The sequence below is a fragment of the Lactuca virosa genome, chromosome 1 (genome assembly GCF_052849685.1).
Source record: "Lactuca virosa cultivar CGN04683 chromosome 1, Lactuca_virosa_CGN04683_v6, whole genome shotgun sequence".
Taxonomy (NCBI): domain Eukaryota; kingdom Viridiplantae; phylum Streptophyta; class Magnoliopsida; order Asterales; family Asteraceae; genus Lactuca; species Lactuca virosa.
In genome coordinates this window covers 152909429-152917138 of record NC_136426.1, presented here as the reverse complement: position 1 = coordinate 152917138, position 7710 = coordinate 152909429, and positions in this window count along the sequence as shown.

The following is a 7710-nucleotide window of genomic DNA, read 5'->3' as shown; positions in this document are numbered from 1 at the left end:
TTTTTTATGAAAAAAAGAATTGAATTCTAAAACTCTTGGGTTCATAACTTAAACAATTAATTAAATGGTTTTAATTTTGAGTTTAATAATTGGAATTATGATGTTTTGTTGAATAGTTCAAATTAACTCTTATGGACTTTATTAATAGTTAATTAAAGCGTTTAATTAAAAGAGTATTATTAATCCATAAATATATGGTTTGACTTTAATTAAATTAAAAGTCTAGTTTAATTAATAGATTAAACCACCAAGTATTTTAAATGTCTAAAATACACCCTTATACTATTATAATATTAAAAGTTTAATATATTATATGTATAAGAGCAAGTCGTCTTACCATTAGTAGGCCTCATTCACAAAGCCGATCTATAAGGGGGGTATAAGGTTACTGCCCATAAAATGGCAGTTTAATGGGTGTCCACTCTCACTCACCGCTTCCTTGACCGGTGGAGGGTCGTTAGCCGAACAGGTAGGACAAGGACTATAATTCTCCCTTCATTATAAGTATAATGATAAATACTAAGTAACTAAACCCTTATAAATTCCCAATCTTAGTTACTTAGGAAAATGTGAATAAGGTGCTAATCCATGAAATTACACTTTGCACTTTGTTTAAGCTGTTAGTGGAGCGTGTGTGGTTAACCGGCACACTAACCTGGACTTAACAAGGTAGGCAAAGGGTAACTTAATGTTTATCATAGTATCGTTGGAGCGTGTGTGGTTAACCGGCACATCGATTGAGGGGTAAATATTAAGGGTACCAAGTATATTTGCATGGTTACTTCACACCTTGTTTTGTGATCCTCGGCATCCCAGTCACAAAACCTGAAGGGCACACTCGAGATTGAAACATGCCATTGAAAAGTTCAATGAATCTCAAAAGAATCTAGGAGTTTCAAAACCAATTAAAACCTAATAATACATTTCGTTTATCTTGGTGGAAATTGGTGAATCGTCATTCACCTACCTTCAAATATTTTATAGCTTGGATTACGGCATCCCTCTTCCAAGTTATAAAATAGTTTGTTGGGTCCTAGCCTTAATATATCATATTAGATGTTATATTAAGGACTTAAATCAACTTTACGTGAATTTCTCCCATTGTTGATGTCTGGTTTAGACAGCAATGATCTTCCCAAACCAAGCTTTCCTAATGAATATGACTTCCCGAGTTTGGCTCATGGAAGTCATACTTCTCTTCCTCCACCTCCTCTAATTATTCTCCCTAACCCACAAGTTCAAGGTCACTCAAGCCCTAATGGCAAGCAAGGTTTATGTGTGATCACATCTTAGAGATGAAGTCACATATTGACAAGCCGGGAGAGTTGGGTGTCAAAGTCTTGAGAAAGTTGGATGTTCAATCACTTTCTAAGTCATATAGTGAGTTCCTTTATGACTACTATGAAACAGACTATGACATGAACCTTAATGATCTTATCTATTTGCTTGGTGCTGCTGAATCAGCAATGATTTGGAACGATAGTAAAGCAAATTTGATTAGAAGATCAACTTCCCAAAAACTTTATGGACAGTGACAATGGTGACACTGGAAATCCAGAAAAAGCATTCTCTTCCCAATGGAAAGGGATTGGCCATAGTCAACCCGGTTGACCAAATGGTAAAGAGAAAGGCTAAGTCTGAGATAGTCCCATTACCAAAGGGTCCATATGTTTATTTTGCCAAAGGAAGGGGCGTTGATTGCAAAGCTGCCAAATTTACCTAAGGATGTTAAAGTCAATAAGTTTGACTCTACATCAGGTAGAGCCCATTATCTAACTCTGTTAAGTTCTATTCTGAGATCCTCATTACATGATGTGACTGGGTCACATGTTGATGTTTTAACAATCAAAGAATAGAGAGAAATCTTAAAGGAAATATATGCTGATTCTGATCGCGAAGGTGGATTTCGATCGCATCAGAATTTTGAGCAGTTGCTTAAGAAGTTATGATATATTGCTAAGGAATAGATAACAACAATTTTCCATGTGGATTGTAAGGATAAGTTTTTCCGCAAAGTTTTAAAATAAAAGAAAATTGTTTAATTTTATTTATTTGAAGTATCCTTACAATGGCATTTGTGGAAAATTGTTGCTTATATGATTCCACTGACAGCAATATTGGAAAATGGATTTGATTCTTTCATTTGTGGTAGTGTCTAAATTTACCAAATCAGGAAAGTTCATCATCGACCAAGTTTCAATTGGACCGAAACTTGGAATCATGCAAGTTGAATAGTATGATGAATGAGAACTTTCAAGCATTGGAAAATCAAGACTAATTACTTGTTCACATGGATGTGTGAGTCAAGTGAAGGACTAAAGGGATCGAGTACACATTCTTGTGCACTGGTCATGTCCACCACAAAGCTCGTTAAGACTATTTGATTTACTAAAGTTTAGTAAATATGGTTATACTTACAAGTTTAAGTATAATTCTGAAACATTGGAAAAGTCTCAATGTATGGCAGAACGAATGGGAAGAATCAAATTAGGCAGAAAGATAAAAGTTTCTAAAATCTGAAAAGATGGGAGAATACTTTAGTATCATGTTTGTGATCATCTTAATCATTTAGAAATCATATCACAATTAGTCCTCTAAAGGTCATCTTAGTGCATTCTTATGACTAAGAAGAGGAGTCATGAATTGTTGAAATGGTTAGATCAGGAAGATGAGTCATACTTCGTTCCAAAACAATTCTTAGAGTCATACTCCAAGATTGTAACTTGAGTGACATATCTTAAAGAAAGGTTTAAAACACTTGTCAAATGTAAGAGTAAAAGTGTCCTACTCTTGTACATTTGAAATTGGTAAGTTGTGATGTTTTGGATAAAACAAAAACCAACTAAGGCCAATTGTGTGAAGTGTTTGTCTTGATAAAGAATCCGCACTATCTCTTGAATATTTGGCAAGATAGTCTTATATGTCAAGAGGATAGTGGGAGTCTTAAAGATCCTAAAAAGAATTTCAAGAACTAATCAAAAATAAAACCTGAGGTTCTTCACTAGCACACGACTTGAGGTTTATAACCTATCGTGTTGACATATTCTGTGCCCATTCTAGTTAAAGTTGGCTTTGCATAGGAGTTCTGAAAGTTCTCAATTGGTTGCATAACAACTTGGAAGCAATGGCAGGCCCTGTACTGCCAGGTGGAAAGAAGTTAAGATTGCATAAGTTCAGTCCATATGAGTTTGGATTTGTCATTATCCTTGTCTTGTGACTATGGTTTTGACGATTCACATGGATAAGAACACATACACCATAAAATCTAAGGGTCATAAGGTTTCTCTCCGATTCATGAAAATGATGGTGAGGAAACACTTCCACCAAGTAGATTTGAAGCAGATGGCAAAAGGTCTAAACAATTGAGACTATGATTACGGCATCCCTTTTCATAGTTCTGAAATTGTTTAGACACACATGCATGCTATCTAAGGAAAGGTGTATGATTTTGATAAAGTTTTATCAAAGCATCTCGTATCAGAAATCTGAACTTTGGTAAGAAAGTCAATAAAGTATTGATTTCTAGAAGTCCAGCTGATTTCTGAGTACATGTCAAAGCTAGTGGGAGCATAAGTGTTATGCTAATAATCATCATGTTAGTGGGAGCATGATAATTATTGTTAGTGTTGCAAGTTAGCAATGTTAATTATAGAAAACAAAAGTTTCAATTCGTGAGGCTGCAGGGATTGAAAAAGTTGTTTTGCTCTAATTAAGGGAGAGGGTATACTTCATTTCAGTTCTAAAGGCTTAGATTGAGACCTTAATCATCTTTAGTCAAGAATATATATATATGAATTTCATGTTGGATTGGTTCAACTTAAGGAAATTCTATATATTGCGTTCTCAAAATTTGATTATGATTACGGCATCCCTCTTCATAGTCAAATTTTGAAAACATGGCAAATAAAAATATTGTAGTAAAAGACTGGTCTAGAATCATGTCTTTATGTGAGACATCATGAATCGTGTACCATTTTCTTTGGGTACAGGATCGATTGCATGTGCTATAATATTTGTCATTTCTAAATTTTTCCAAATGCCCAGAGGCATTAAGAAGGGAAAAGGTCTAGAATTGGATATGACTAAAATGATTAAGCAACTATCGAGGACAATCTGAGGTTTACCAAAGATTGGTTGCTCAGGGACAGTTGGAAGTATAGTGCTAATTTTGGAAGGACCATATTGACATATTCTGCAAAGAGGCATCTCTTATTCAGAAGTGATAGTCAAAATGAGATTATGGAGTTGTCTCCATAGGTGGAAGTTATCTGTGTAAGATTAGAAAACATAATGCAAGAAGCATGTCCAAAGCAATGTACTTTGAATATGAGACTTAGTTTCCATGGAGTTGATCTCCATTGGAATACCTTATAATGACTGTTGACAAGTCTTTGTGACTTTGTACATATTCATTACAGGAGGGTCAGTTCATATAAGTTTAAAATCTAAACAGATTTCGATAAATGATAGGAATTTGAAATTCTCACATTTTTCGATAAGGATTTGGGAGTGTGAAATTAGAATCATTGAAATTATGTTCAATTGGTTTATTTCACAAAGTAAGGATCATAGACAAACATAGAGTGCATACTTGGTGTATGGCAAAGCTATTGTTTAAGAAAAACATAGTGTACATGCTTGGAGCTTGGGACAACTAGTGTTTTTAATTCAAGTATAAAGTTGATAAAACCGAAACAATGAATAATGAGTAATCAGTATGGTGATAAATAAAAGTGTTTATTTATATTCATAGGGTTTGATACCATATTTGATTCATTTATTCTTGTGTTTCAGTTTGCATGTTTTGACTTCCAGAATAACTAAGTCGCTCTTCCTGAATGATTAAGTTATTCAAACCATCCACAGTCGGTCATATGTTGGAAGTAGATATGAATCAAGACTGTCATGGGTTGGTTTGTAGAGGTCCAAGTTGGTGGACAAAGTGGTGCTACAACAATCATGATTGCTCATAAGTTCTGAGTATTGGATTCAACCCGCGCTCATTTGAATCACTTCATGGATTTTATCACGAGTGATCATGAGACGATAATATCTTATATTCTTCAAACCTAGAGATATGAGTTGTTACTATGAGTTGGTTATACATTGATTGCATGAAAACGCATTTGGTAACTCGATGTTATAAAACGTGCCTTTGTGTATGATTCAACAAGTAGTAGAACAAGCCATATGAGTCGAAGTTTATCCATTCCTTTTACCTTCGGGATAAAAGCCATATCTGTGGGCCCCTCGATGATTTAGCGATGACACATGTGAGTGCTTGGCCAAGCCAGGACTGATTTGATTTGTTCAATCAGTCAGTCATCATAAATCGAAAATCAGGAAACAACAAATGGACAGAGAGAATGATTATAATCCATGTCTCAGTCTATATGATATCTAGAATAGAGGAATATATGATCCCTTATCTAATGGACAAGTCATTGACAAGGTCAGAGTTCGACAGCGGCTTTAAGAGCTACGATTGCCAGTTAGGTTTTGAAGTCATACTCAATAATACTTTTAGACTTATCCAAGTGGGAGACTGTTGGATTAATGTCTAAGTCCATAACTATATTTGGTATGTACTTGACCCGAGCCGGCATGGTCCATTTGGGTTGCACTTCACCGGCACAATTTATATGGATAGTCTTTTGAGAATAGTGTATTTATGATTTATATTAATATATTATAAGTTCTAATATATTAATATGGAATCATATTATTTAATTAGTATTAATTAAGAGTTAATTTAGAATTAATTAAGTGATCAAAAAGAACTAATTAAATATGGAGTCTTATATATATGGAATGGGCCAAGTTCATTTAGGTTGGGCTAAGCTTTCATGGATGGTCCATGGAGCTTTTAACTCATGGATCCTATGTAAATGAAAGGTCATGGGTATTAGGGTTTACATGGATGTAACCCTAATCCTCCATAATATATAAAGGGGTCCTTGGCTCACAAAATTGGCACAAGTGTGTGAAAATAAGAGTGGGCTGATTTTAGTGTGCATACATATTCTCTCAAGTTCTTCCAAGGTGTTTTGGTGATTTGTGATTCCATTTGAGGCTTCCACACTATTGGGGCTAAGCTCTTAAAGCTTGAAGACATCAAGCTACATCAAAAGGTATGTCATCTAACTAGAACTTTGTAGCATAGGTGCTTCATAATATGCTAGTTAGGATGAAACCTTGGAATAGTTAATATTTGCATGTATAATAGAGAAAACATAGATCCAAGGTTTATGGGGTTGCATGTACACCATAGGAGTGTTAGAATGCTCAAAACCCAACAGCTACAGGTCCATCTACTTCTGCTCCTTTTGCAAATACTGTTTCTTTACCGTAATCTTCTACTCCTCTTACTTCAACAACATATTCCCCAACATTCGAACACATTCTTGATCAACCCTTTACATCTATTTTTTCTTCTCAATCTACTTAGCCACCCAAAACAACTTCACCTATTCAAGAAACTGTTTGTATGGAGACAGAGCCTGATAATGAGGGGTTTGGCGGTATGTTTGACGACTTGGAGTTTCATGAAGAAGAAGAGCAGTTTCCAGATCACATGCTGATGACCATGAAGCAGTTTAAAATTTTAAATCAAAAGTTGAATTCAGTCATTCAATCTCAAGTAGATCTAGGGGTTGGTTCGTCTGTTTCAAGTGTTGAAGTTGATTCATTGCTGAAGGTGTTTGAATCCAGAATCATAAGTAAAGTATCGGGGATGCTTAAAGATTCTGAATCTCGAGTCTTGGAGAAGATTGATCATAATGATCAAAACAATGAAATTCGGATCAATTCTCAGAGTTCGAAGTTTGCTGGTAATCTGAAAAAATTGAAGAATGTTGCAAAGGAACGACATGTTCTTTTTATTCAAGATGTGAAGAAAGTTCGAGAGGATGTCAACTTGCAAATTCACGAACTTCGTTTGTGACGCAGTCACTCGATTTGTTAAGTTGTATGAAAATTTGAGTCCTCAAATTACTCAACTTTCAACATCCGAAAGTGCAAGCTTTGACGAAGTGCTTAAGTTGCTTAAGGAGTTAAAAGAGATCTCTGATAGGCCAGTTTCTTCTCCATTGATTACTTCTGAATTTTTATCTTAGACATTTATCCAGTTCGAAGCCATTCTCAACAAGCAACTTGCTCCTCTCTTTCGCATATCAAGTCTTCTTCCAACCACAAATGCCCTACCTGTTTTCACAGGGGTGCAAGGGGGAGAAAGAAAAACAAGTGAGTCGAAGACTAGTGGAGAATATGCGAAAGTTGTGGGAAAAGTCTTTTCTTCAAAAATCCCTATAACAAAACCAATAACTGTTTCTGCTGAACAGGTGACTTCAACAGTCGTAACAACAATGCCAATTGCAAGACCAATTTCGAAAGGAATTGTGATTGGTAAATCTTCGGAGACTGGAGGGAGTGGTTCAAAACCAAAAGAGACAACTGACAATCAAGCATTGAAAGATAAAGGGAAATCGATTGTGGTGGAAAAATCAAAAGAAGAAAAGAAGGCTGAAGTTGATGCTGAAATCGAAAAGCTCATAATAGTTCAAAGCATTATGGCTCAGCGAGCAAATGATCCGAAGGGAATGGATAAAGCGGATCCAACAAAACACTATAACTACGAAACAATCGAGGCCAAGGTTGCATTCAATCACATGTATTCATTTGAGAAGAAACCAAAGCAGAGTTATTTGGTCA